This window comes from Amia ocellicauda, chromosome 4 (assembly GCF_036373705.1).
Source record: "Amia ocellicauda isolate fAmiCal2 chromosome 4, fAmiCal2.hap1, whole genome shotgun sequence".
NCBI lineage: Eukaryota > Metazoa > Chordata > Actinopteri > Amiiformes > Amiidae > Amia > Amia ocellicauda.
Genome location: NC_089853.1, coordinates 40,179,811 through 40,192,914, shown reverse-complemented (window position 1 = coordinate 40,192,914; position 13,104 = coordinate 40,179,811). Strand labels below are relative to the sequence as shown.

Genomic DNA, 13,104 nt, shown 5'->3' with positions numbered 1-13,104 from the left:
TCCTTTCACAGAAGCGGCCCCATGATGTGCAAAATGTCACAAATACATGCCTTTCACATACCTAATAGGTGATGCTTAAGAAGAGCAGCAGTGTTGTCATACCTGCTCTGAATATTTTAACAGCTTTTTAAAGGGATTGTTTACTAGTGCAGTATTGCTAATGCTGCAGGGAGCCTGGCAGGCTGGGCGGTGTTGGTTAGTTTATCACTGAGGAATGGGGCTCCACCCAGGAGCACTGACTCAGAGCTGAGGGAAGCCTCTCCAGCACAGTCATTCTGGGAGCAACCAAAAATCCCTTTTCCCAATAATTTTGCTGTGTGACCCATATCTCACCATGCGAGGGACAGAGCCGCTCCGCAATAATCATAACTTGTGCTACTTGGAGGAATATGGAAAAGGACGAAACCAAACAAGAACACAAGCATCAATCCCAGGCAACAAGCTCAGAAGATGACAGCAAGGGTAAGTGAAGAGAGCAGTAGGGATTGGTGCAGCACTTTGTAAACAGCAGGGTATGCAACATCAATATTAATCATAAAGATGCAAATCAATACACAGAGTTTCATTATACTAGGTTCATTTTATTTGTTTGCATATAGGTATGAATGGGTGCATGTGTGTACATTTATTTATTTCACTATCACATACATTCAATGTCTCTGCATTGCTATCTTGACTGAATCAGAGGATCAGAGGTTTTTCCCATTCTGGGCCGTCACTTTTTGCTCCCTCCCGAAGCTTGGCAAGACTCCCCCTCCCCCAGGTCTCAGGTTCCCTCGTTAGACCAGGGTAAACGGCAGGGAAGCTGTTTATTTATTTAACAGGAAAAAGAGGACCGGAGCGTCTGCTGAGGTGACTTTACTCTGCAAACAACACGCGCTCGTATGACTCATTCGCTGCTGCAGGTAGACACTGGGGTGTGCAGCATGCAGACGTGGCTTCGAAACGCCGGGAGAGAGCTGTCGAGGTGCTTGGCATCCTCTGGGGGGATTCTGTGCGCAGAGTTCTGGAATCGAATGTCAGGCTCCGTTAGGGTGAAGATGACATGATTAACACACACCTAGGCAGTGCAGAGAAGCACCTGAGTAACCAAACAACCTGGTAGACAGGGACTAACAGAGAAATAATGCCTGTCTGGCATCGCCCGTACAATCCTGGGGACACCTGTTCCCCAGTGTTGCTAATCAGTCCACCCTTTTGTCCTCATGTTTTTGCAGTTTTATTCCTTTGAAAGCTCAGTGCTGTTTTTTTCCACTGTGACTGAGATGACAGGTGACATCATGAAGATCAGAGGTCATGGGTAGGTCTGGAAGTGCAGCAGAGGACCCCCCAGCAGCCCCCTCTGTCACTGTAGCTGTAGAGGGTAAAATATGAGTCTTGTGACGGACGCTGCCGTGGTGTCTAATCACACTGACACGAGATGAGACGTGCAAAGGGGCTCGTCTGGCATACTGGGGTGGTGGAACATGGAAAAAGAAAATTGCTGACCAGTGAACCTGTCAGCGTCCGCATGAACCTGGAGAACTGGGTGCAGAGCCCCGGAAACCCAGATCAAATTGCTGGCCAAGGAGAACGCTAGCACACAGTGCTGACGCAAGCCTTAAATGGGCTTACAGGCCCCAGCCAACCTCGGGGGAGGGTTATTCCGCTCAATCTGGGCTTTCGTCTTCGAAGGGTGCCGGTGGTGTGAGAAGGAGGATTACCCTCACAGCACAAAGCTCCTGTTCTATGTTAAGATCGTTCTCTTGGGTTTTGGTCACAGCTGTTCCGGCGATTGAATATTCCGAATACTTCCGTCTGGACAGGAGCTTAGTCTCTCCAAAACACCCGCTTCTGCGTGAAGGCTGGCGAGCGTGTGCGGACGGATCCTCGTCTCAACTGCGGGGGCCACCGTGGCAGGCCAACGTCCGGAGGGAAAAAAAACACTCCGAAAACATCTCTGTTGTGTTTAATTAGAAATGAATTTCATTGCTAGTCTGCAGTGGGGCTGAGGTGACACCTTTCTCTCTTTGTGTGTCATGTAAGCCTACTGGTTGTGTTGTGGCAGCGAGTCCCCCCTCTCTGGCATGTAACTACAGTGTGCTGCCAATGCCTCTGCTATCCACTGGGCCCACAACCTGCCCTCTGGTAGCAGCCATTGTTTGCATGCACTTTGCCAACTTCCTTGCTCAGCTTTATTTTCCCTCCTCTTTGTAATCTCATAATAAATGGATACTGTTAAAAATAAATAAAAGAAGATGCACTGCAGAATGTCTCTTAAGTGCGTTTGGAAGTTTGGCTGTGAACTCCCCCCGGCTTCCGTCAGCGGCGCTCAGTTCGCCCGGATACATGCTCTTGGCTGCAGCTTCTTGTTATACAGGCCTCTTTCATCTGCATCTCGTCTGGGGGGCTTAACGCCGTGCCTCTGTGACAGAGGCTCTCGGCTCGGAAGTGGCTCAGACGGTCTCGGTAGCTGTGCAGCTGGCCTGGCTCAGCCCTGGAGGAGGTGGGGGGGTTGGAGGGACTTTTTGAGGGGGATTGACGGCAAGGAGGGCAGGGGAGGGTGGCAGGCAGACCTGGTTGAGGAAAGGGGCTGCTGATGGACTCACCTACCCCCAGCACCTCACCTGTGTCGTCGTGCACGTGACCTGTAGTCAGCTTCCATCAACGCAGCACATGGTGCATCCAAAAAATGGGAACAGGTGCGTGTAATCTATTTCATCCGTCCACCACAGTTCCACAGTCAGGCACTCTGTGTGAACTGCCATCACGTTCTGAGGTCAAGGGAGTCAGAGATCAGTGCGGTTCCGCTGTTGAGGCTGTGACTCAGCGTTGACTCAGTGTGCCTCACGAGCTGCGGCAGGTGAAAGAGCTGACTGAGCACCTCCAGGCCTGCGGGGGTAACCAGCTCAATGCCTGTGTGATCTTGAGTCGGTGCAAGCTGGAGCTCTGTGGCCGGCTGTATCTAAGAGATGTTTTTTCCTTAGATTTCCCCTTAAGTGTCTCTTAAATCTGACAGGGCAGCAGAAAGCACCTTAACACACTGAAGTTAAGACAATATTAAGGGGAAAGGCTGCTGTGTTTAATGCTGCAGTTATTCAGTACTTCAGGGGTTTATGCAGTCATGTCTGTGGGGCCGCTGTTGGGAGTCAGTGGTAAAGTCAGCTTGTTAGGAATGTTCAACTTGGAAAACAGAGAGGAAACTGGTTTTAAATGCTCCTGTCTCAACAAGGGAGGTGGGGGAGATTGAATTAAAGCCAAATCTATATAAACACAAACATTATGTACACTCTTGTTTACCACGCCCAGGAAGCTGGCAGTCATAGTTATTTCAAAACTGATAGTAAAAATCTCACCGTTCTAAAATAAACTTGACTGTCAGCCTTTTAGAGTCTTTTTGTAGTGTAATTGATATATATATATATATATATATATATATCCATAGAAACTATACATTCAAATCAAGAATGATTGTGATGTGGAGTAAAATAGCTATGGCGTATGACACATGGGTTCATGTGTAATACAAACTGAAATTGTATCCTGGCCATGTTGCTCTCTACATCTCGACACCATCTCTGCTGCAACGGGTTAAAAACAAGAGTAACACCATGTGCAATCGAGATCTGTCCTACAGCAGTTCTCAAGTGGAACTGCAAGATTTGCAAGGTGTGTTGAGCAATTCTAGCAGCTAATAATGTGCGACTCACCAAAAAAGAGCATGACACTGAATTACTTAATAGCCTGACTTCCCTATTCCACCGCAGTGTTTGTGTTGTGAAAAAGCGAGGGAGCAGGGAGAATGGGAGAGAGAGGAAGGGGGGGATTACTTAATAAATGAGCTCAAAGTCGAGGGCAGACAGAAGAAAGGCTCAGTTCAGCAGTTTCTGTGAAATGTTTCACAATAAGGTGTCAGCTCAATTCCGACTTGTTTGTCATTAGATTAACTGAAACCTCCTGTCACCTCAGCTGCAAAACAGGATGGTCGACAGAACTGTCAGATATCTGGGAATGCTGGGAGGGGGCTGTTACCCAGCATGCCGTTTGTTGCTGGAGCCTCATAACATGCAAACCTAATGTGCGCTTGGAATTTCCACCATTTTTTGTAGTATTTAGCATGCAGGGCACACTTTAAAAAAAATCACTCTTTCTTTCTTTTGTCTTTTTCAATATAAAACTAGCACTAAATATACCCAGACATTTTATGAAAGACTGGGACAACTGAGAGATTGTGCTCCAAGGAGATTAGTCTTAATGTTTACTTCCTGACAGCAACATCTTTCAGATTCACTCATGGAAATGTAACCCAAATAAAAAAGAAAAAGCATCTGACTCCAATAAAACTAAATATGACAGCATAATAAAATCATAGCGGGTTGGCAACAGCTACGCAGCGTTACATCTTCTCTGAAAAGGACTGAACTTTTGATCCCGGAGCAAACTTTGAGGGGCGGGCCGAAGGATTGGTGTGCGGAAATTGGAGCTGGGGGAGTGAAAGGGGATGGGGAAGATGTGCAATCTCTGTGGTTGGCTGGGTGGGCCACAGGGGTGAAAGGGGATGGGAAGGGCAAAGATGGTTGCCTTAAGATGCCTTAAATTTAAATTTCAATGATCCAATTGATCTGCTTTGCTCGACACTGGGATTGGAGAGAGAAAGAAAATAAAAAGGTGCAGGGTGATTACGTGAATATAATTAAGGTCATCAAAACAAAAGTGAAAAAAGTGTAGTGACCTGGGAATGTAGGTCAGGGGTTTTGTCCCACAAGCTGTCTCTGCCCCTAGGGGCAAGAACCGTGGATCTCCCCAGTTCTCCACTAACTTGCAGATGTCATTGAATTTCAGCTTCAGCACATGTACAACTGGCCTCAAATTGACAACACGTCCAGCCCCTTCCATGCCCCGTCTCCCCCAGAGCATCGGAACTCTCAAGATGGCAGAGAGACGCTTCCCCGCCCCCCGCAGTTTCAGGCACACACGCTGATGCTCACACACATGGGCCTCAGTCACTGCTGATTCACTGTCATCCATGTGAAATATCCTGCAAGGTGAGAGAGATTCATTCTGAAACTTATGTAGCATTACCCTTTTGAGTCAGCTCTCTGAATCACGTCTTTCATAACAAGTGTGATGAAATCAGCGGCCTATTGCACAGTCAACTGTGGTTTGACATTAAAACGAGGGTATGCTGCAAGGAAGCTATTGCCACAGCACAGACACACAAAAAGCATGATTTCTTTAATGAGATGGCTTGTTGTTTATCTCCAACCCCTCCCCCACCCCCACCCCCGTTTGCCGATCACAATCTCACAAGAACAAACGCAATCAGAATCATGGGCACGATTTGATTGGCGCAACAGCTTCAGCTCCTTTCACTGCCAGTTCTGCTACCTCAGCTTTTGTTTACCTTTCTAAATAGCTGGTTATTTAGTGATTTATTTATTTAATTTGACTGATGTATAATATTGTCTCAGGGATTGGAAAGCATGCTATTATCTGACCAGGGCATGGGTTCATCATTTTTTTGGAGACGCGAGCAAATGAACCGGGATGAAAATAATCGGGATGTTTATTACGGCGCAAACTTCCAAGAACAGAACAGCACTTGGCTCTGGATGCTGTAATCAATCACAACCCGCTGTACACTGCTTCCATCCCAGGAGGCACGACACAGGCTAAGTAAAATAAAACACAAGAAAACGGGAGCAGGCGACTCGGGAATTCAGCTTCGCTTGCGTCTAACAGGTTCTAATTCGGAGCTGTCAAACTCAGTTTTCGGAACTGTCTGCGAGGTCTGTTTTACAGCTGGCGATGGAGATGGGGGGCGGACGTCTGGGCTGATTTGAATTGCAGGCTGGGATAACAGGTTGAAGCATGTGTGTGGCCCGAGAACTTGCAGAGGAGATACGCGGCCTGTTGGCACAGAAAGCCGTTTGCACTGTGTCATGAAGTCACTTTGTAGAAGTTGCTTGCAGACCCCAGCGGTGGACAGTTGGAGTTCTTTGCTCAGAACCATTCACTTGACAGCTGGTGAAGGACACAATGGTATGGAGCCACTGGAGGAAAAACAACTCTTTAACAAGTCAAACATTTAAAGGTCAGTGAAGCACATGTGGTTCTCTGCTGTAATAACTCTTCCTCCCTTCTCTGTGTGTCTCTGACCTCAGCCTGCTTTGAAAGGTAGAGCCTCATGGGTGACTGTGTACAACATCAATATTTGCCAGGGAACCCATGACTGCACACGAGTACAAATCCTCAGTCACCTGGGCGGGGCTGAGGAAGAGAAAACAAGACCTGCAGCATCAAGCGATTTATAATTCGTCAACGAAGAGTCGATCAGGCAGCAGTCAAAGTGACCACATATTGTCTTGCAATTTTTCTTGGTCTTGCAAGAAGAGAACAGGTGATTGTTTGTTGCTTTTGTGCTCACATAATGATTCATTTAACGGCGCAGTCAGTCTACGCTACGGCTGAAACACCCCTCACTGGAGACAGAACACCATGCGAGTGCTCCCTTCACCCCACTCTCTGAGCCGTCCGCTTCCTAGCCTTCTGTAATCATCTCCCCAGAGCACTGAGTGAGCTCATCACTCTCAGGATGACACTGAAACCGATCAGATCAACAGCCAGTCAGATTGGCAGCAGACGAGCTCCAAAAATAACCCCCCAGGGTTCGATTTGCATGGTTTTAAAATGCAGATCTTGCGCTGGAGTTGAATTGCAGGTCACAGCCTGGGATCTTACAGGTCGTGAGTCTGGTGATGCATATGCCCCAAAATGATTCTTATCGGTTTCATCATCTCTAAACCACCCTCTCTGCCCCTCCTGGGAAGAGCAAGAAAACCAGTCAGCCAACCCCCCCAAGCCAACCAAATGTATATGTTTTTTTCCTTATTTTCTTAATGACATGTCACTGTCTGTAATCGTTTTGTGTCACAGAGAGAGAGGTGAAAACAGGGGGTAGAAAGGGTAAATATATTTTGGGAACAAATTATCTGCTCCTTTACATTGGAGAGAAATTTGCCATTCAAATGATGCTGCCAACCGCCAGGCCCGAGTGACCCACTCACACAAAGGAAGGCCCTTCATCCCGTTGACTCCCCTGGAAACAGTTCAGACTTGTTTAACGGGTCCTAGATTGGCAGCGATTAGGAGCTCAGGATTATCGTTGCTTCGCAGAATCCGCTCTCTGTTCGCTCCCGCCATCCTGCTGCCTTCACCCGACAACACGTCGCCATTTCTGGGTACAATTTACAGCCGGGCAATCGGCATTAATGAGCATGTGCACGGGGGGATAGGTATACACCTAGGGCTGGTTGAGATATGGATCTGATATCCAACATTATGCAACATCTTGTGAAATACATCAGATCGCGATGGGGCAGAGTGAGCGACGTAAACAACTTTAACAAATGCCAGCTGCAGCATTTTGTTTACGGCACTGTTTACCTTGCCTATAGCGTGTCTGCGATTGTGCAAGAGGGCCTGATCTTAGATAAGGCAGGTTGATGTCACTGGGGGGTTTTATCACCCTTGTTGCAGCTGTTGGGAAGTGATTTGCCTTCCTGTCCCACAGAACAGGTTCTCCCCGACCTGTGAGCTGGAAACGAGTGATTGGATGAGAGTCCTTCCCATTTTCAGCACTGTTCAAACTTTGAACCAGGATATAACCTGGGACTCAATCTCTGATTGGGACACATTTGCATGCTTACTTCCTTCTCCATCAATCCCATTCAAAGGAAAGCATGCATGTATGATACTGCCAGATTGTTCAAGGGTTTCTTCAATAATTCTTCATCTCATCGTGGCCAGATATGCCTTCTCATGCTTTGGTGAACTGCTAAGGGTCAGACATCATTTGGTTAAAATCCTGTTGACTCACTGTACTGTGCAGGTGCTATTTGAACAAAGGAAACTACTTGTATATTTCGGGTGTGCCTTTACAGTGTGTTCTAGTTATCTGATAGAATAACTAAGGTACACACAGAACAGTTAGTGCACAACCATTTGTCATAAAGATAAACAAACAAATACGTGAAAGAAAAATAACGTATTTAGGTGTGTGAGCTTTGTCGTTCCCCTCCTGCTGCAGAGCCCACCTGTACCAGGACAAGCTGAATACAAATAGCTACACCACCGCCCACCCCCTGCCGCTGAAACTGTGTAGTCAGTACAATACTGTCCCTGGTCTCACACTCACAGCTGCGTTGTGTTTTGCAGCCGCTGTGACGTCCGCACTGCGTCGACCCTCACTGGTTTATGTTCACAGGGTGTTGCAGTCTGCCACAGCTCAGCGGATGGGGGTGGGGGGTGGGGGGGTGAGAGTAATGGAAATGGTGCGCAGGACAGGACGTCTTTAAAAAAAAAAAAAAAAATTAAGATATAAAGTCAGAAATATTATTGGCATGTTTTATCAATAATTGCGACCTATATTCCTCCCTAAGTGCTACAATTATTCCTATGTGTCCCGTCAGTAGTACCAAACTCAGTCGTAAAAAAGGTGGCACACAATGTATCTAAGACTGTATGCATGCATGTATGTAGGTATGCATGTGTATCTTGGATGCATTTGTAGAGGTATAAAAGCTCTCCTAACTGCAGCACAGCCCAGGGCCCTGGAGGCAGGCAGGACCTCCACTCAGGATGTGGCATCCGGGACATTTCCCACCCAGAGCAGCGTGAGGATTTCCTCCCACCCCTGCTGGTGTATGGGGGGCTGTGTGTGTGTGTGGAGGCGTGGAGGGAAGTGTAGAGCTTGTGGTTTGCTGTTCATTTCCTTTTTGTGAGCTTAATATGACTATAATCATAAACACAAACTGAAGCACCCTGAGACTCGCAGCCCCTCACTGTACTGTGCGATCGGGCCGGGCACAATGTGCTGACACAGAGATGTAAGATGTTTCTCAAATACAGCTTTATATACTATAAATACAACTAACACCACTTCTAGAGCCGCTAGTACTATTACTACAATAACTACCACTATTACTTATTTAAATCATGACAAAGTTTATTTTACATAAGACATTTTTGTAGCAAAATCTCAAAGAGGAAGATAATTAGAAACAGGACAGTAACCCCCCCCCCCCCACAAAATACAGTTTTGAAAAAATCTGGCAACAAAAGCATGCTACAGTTATTTATATATACATATACATTAGTTTGGTTTTAAGTTGAACATTACCAACAGCCATTTGGAGATTTTTTCAAAGAATTCTCCTATGGGTGTTTGCAGGACTTTCTGAATTGCCGTGATTTTGATGCAGGAGCATAGGCATTAACCCTTCGACCGCTGCCTGGTTTTGGCATTGAGTCTGGGACAGCCGCCGCATCAGTGTGGAGGGACGCCGCTGTCTCCCGACTCTTCAGAGACACCCCCCACAGCAGGACAGGAACAGGAGAAGGTCAAATACCCTCTCCCTCCTTCCCACGGAACTGTGTCTTCTGCGTGCCTGCCTGTGTTTATTATATTTATTTATTTATTTATCTTCATTTCCTGGATGTTCCTCTCCTTCTCCAGATCCCCCTCCTGCCCCTCCTCCCAGTTTAACCTGACAGTGGCATTCCTGTCTTTCACAGCCAGCGCCAGAGACAGGACACCGTGTTCCCACAACGTTGCTCAGCTGGCATGGGGGCTTCTCAGTGGCACGTTCCATATCGGCGCCAGTCTGGTGGCCTCAGAGAAGCCATGTTCCTGTGGTAGCTCTGGGCTCTGGGCCAATGCTACTGAGAAGACCTGGGAACATTCAAAGATTACTGCCTTGACCGGGAGGTCGTTTGTCCCCCACTGTCTGTCTGTGAGTGTGAGTTAAATGCTGGTCTCCAAGTTCTGGACTAGTGTCAGGATCTGTGCTCCATTGTTAAAAGTGACATTTTTTAAGTCTGTTTATTAAAAATGGTGCTATGGTTAAACCCACCAGGTGTCCAGAGTTTAAGCTCAACTCACCAGGGAAGGAGTTAATAAAAGTTTGGAGACGCGAGGTGAAATCTGGATGGTTCCCAGGTCTGCTCCTATGGGGGGGTTTGAACTCTGCTGTGGTCTGCATTTTGTGAAACAATTGTGTTTATTTCATTAAAAAGAAAAACAGATCAGGTCCAAGGAAAAACCATTGCAGTAGACCTCGTTCCAAGTAAAACAAAAATAATAATAATAATAATAATAATAATAATAATAATAATAATACAAAAAAAAAAAAAAAAAAAAAATATATATATATATATATATATATATATATATATATAAATAATAATACAAAATAAAAAGTGTGCCCAAGGGAATGCTTTGCATGAGGTTTAGAATAAATGCTTAAAAATTTAAATACATTTTAAATAGAAAAACACTCGTGGAAATGATCAGACAAAGTTGGCCTGACTAAGGTCCATGACCTCCCTGCTCTCCACCATGTGACTGAGTTGTGCGCCTGTCAGTTTGGGGTTCTGCGATCCTGTTTGTGTGGGTGTGTGTTTTGCTGTGCATTTCTGGACGCCGGTCCCAGCGCCCCTGAGATGGCTGTGCTCTCACTGCCCGCTGGTCCTCACCGAGCGCTCCATTACATCAGGCCTGCAGAAGCTGCCTGCTCCCTGAGGTGGGAATGGCACACTGATGTAATGCTCTGTAATGCTCTCTAACTGGGGTGGGGGGGGGACCAAGCCAGACTGCCGGGCTGATAAAAGATGCTCATGTTGTTTATTGCGCAGCACGACACGGTAAAAAAAAAAACTCCACATCATAAAGCACATTGTGAGTAATTTATTATTGAAAAACGTGTTTATGGCTTGATTGCGCTTCCCATGCAACTCTTGGGAGCCATGGTTTCACCGCGTGCCCTTGCAACGTGACGCCAGAACGTGGCTGTGATCCGGTGCTCACCTCTGAAAAGACGTCTGCTTAACATGAACTCAGACAAACAAAAAAAATAGCAAACCACATTGGCAAGACTGACTGAGTGCTGGGTGTGACACTCAGCACTGTGTAAGAAAACACACCCGGCCCGTAGAGGGAGGCCCTGCCTGTATCCTGGCCCGTTATCTTCCATTTCTGATTGGTGCTTCCTAAAATGGCCCAGTGCTGTTTCTAGGAACAGTGTTTTGTGTTCACTGCAGCGAGGCCCTCTGTGTACGTGAGATAAGCCCAGAAGGGGCTGCGTCTGCGACTGTGTCGTAAGAGTGCTGGCTGAAACTGCACTCGCTGGCTACTTGCTAATGAATTACAGGAGATGGATAACTCGTACTGAAGGGCACGTGGTACGCCCCTTGTGTTGTGGACGCACATTCTTGGAAAGTGCAGCATTTACCCGTTCACTCCAGTGCCCAGTCACAAGCCCTCCAAGCACAAGGACAGGCAAGGGAAAAGAAATAAAAGGAAAAAAGAGGCTTTCGAAACATTTTTTGTTTTTTAAGAATTGTTTGTCCAGAAAATAAAAAGAAAAGGTCTATATGAGGAGGCAGGGAAAGGGAAAAGTGAATTTGCATCATGAAGTCCTCTCAAGGGAAGAGGCCAAGGAGACAGAGAAGTGAGGAAAATAACAAATAAAAATCAATACCCTGGTAGCTTTGGTGATATGTGGAAACTACATGCACACTGGCAAACTGAAATTGCAGTAAAATATAGCTTTTGTTTGCAGGAAAAAACAATTAATGCAACTCCTCTGAACTTGACAGTATTTGTTCTTTAGTTCAGAGAGAGCTGAAGGTGACAGCTGGGCCAGAATGCTTTTGCTGTCAGACATGGCTGGAGAGTCTTTGTGGTGCCTAGAAAGAGGTCGACCAGCACAGTCATGCTTCAATGATGTCAAGATCACTGGCAACCCAGGGCTCTCTGACACTGCAGCACGTCCGAGCAGGGGGCAGAACCGGGGGGCAGCTCTACTCAGAGGACCTTCTGATGAGCAAGAGAAGAGGAATGTTGAGATGAGATGTTTACCTGTCAGACAGCCTCTCTTTCTTTCTCTCTCTCTCTCTCTCTCTCTCTCTCTCTTCTCAGTGATTGAGCCCTGTGATCTCTGGGTGATAAACACAGTTTCTGGGGCCACATGCGTAAAAGGTCGCCTGATGCAATGACTTTGCGTCAGTCTGCAGGGGAGATAAAAGCTGAAAAACTGCTTCCTAGCACCCCTCCCAGCTCTCTTTATCTGCACGTCTCCAGCCCTGGGAAGAGAGCAGTTTTGCAGCCTATTGCTCACAGAGAGAGGCTAAGGCTTCAGCAATCCCTGTTCCAGTGAGCCACATGCACTGGTGACACTTGTGCTTGACTGATGCCTGATGCATGACACAAGGGCGGGCACCATGATGGGCTGGTGGAGCCACTGCAGTGGAATAAAAGCCATTTAAAAGCCTCAAGGAGAGAAATGCAGAGAGAAACCAAATTTAATTGTCATTTATGCGTCAAATCAAACACGCCTGAGTTGCGCATGCATAGAAATGGAGCTCCTAATGAAGAAATAAAAATAAATAATATAAGAAAAGAGTGTGCAGTCACTAACCTGAATATATTATGGTGATTTCATTCCTCATTTAAATGCCTGGCATGTGTGGCGCTTGAGTGGGCCCAAGGTTATTAGAAAGCTATTATTTTTAGGCATTGCTCAGGAAGACACCTATAACATGCACACACACACACTGTACATCCGAAAATGCGTCTCCGCATGGAATCTGCAGCTGCTGGAAAGGAGACACATTCACCAGGGCGTGCAAACAAGTTCTATCAATGCAGGCCTGCAGTGTTTTAGCATGTTTGTTATTTGCATGCTAGTTAAAAATACATTGCCAGCTCATTCTGTCAGCGCACTGGAGGGTAGATAGCAGAGCTCTGACACCACAGCCCTGGTACACTCCCTGTGAGAGCAGAATCATAGGAAAGCGGTCTAGCTTGCCATACTGCAGCAATACTAGAAAACAGAACTAGAAAACTGAGTAACAAAACAAGAAAAAAACCAATAGCCCCACCAAATAAACATCCTTCCACCCAGCAGAATCAGAACTATCAGGTTCAGTTCTGTAGTTCTGTAGTTCTAGAATATTTTGATCACACAAAGGCACTGGGATCATCATGTAGGTCTATAGTGAGGGATGTTTCTTAAAAAATAAAAATAATTGTCTCTGCAGTTGTGGTGTTGTTGTTTGTTGTTA

The 13,104-nt window shown here is 46.4% G+C and overlaps 1 long non-coding RNA gene across 2 annotated transcripts; it reads left to right on the top strand.

The window, feature by feature from the left end:
• The first annotated feature begins 257 nt into the window (after positions 1 to 257).
• Positions 258 to 9,892, top strand: LOC136748897 (uncharacterized). 2 transcript variants are annotated; one of them, XR_010816654.1, is made up of 2 exons: positions 258 to 462; positions 9,556 to 9,892. It is a non-coding gene; the product is annotated as an uncharacterized LOC136748897 (long non-coding RNA). The 2 variants fall into 2 exon arrangements; XR_010816655.1 differs by lacking the exon at positions 258 to 462 and adding an exon at positions 5,367 to 6,073.
• Positions 9,893 to 13,104: the final 3,212 nt, after the last annotated feature.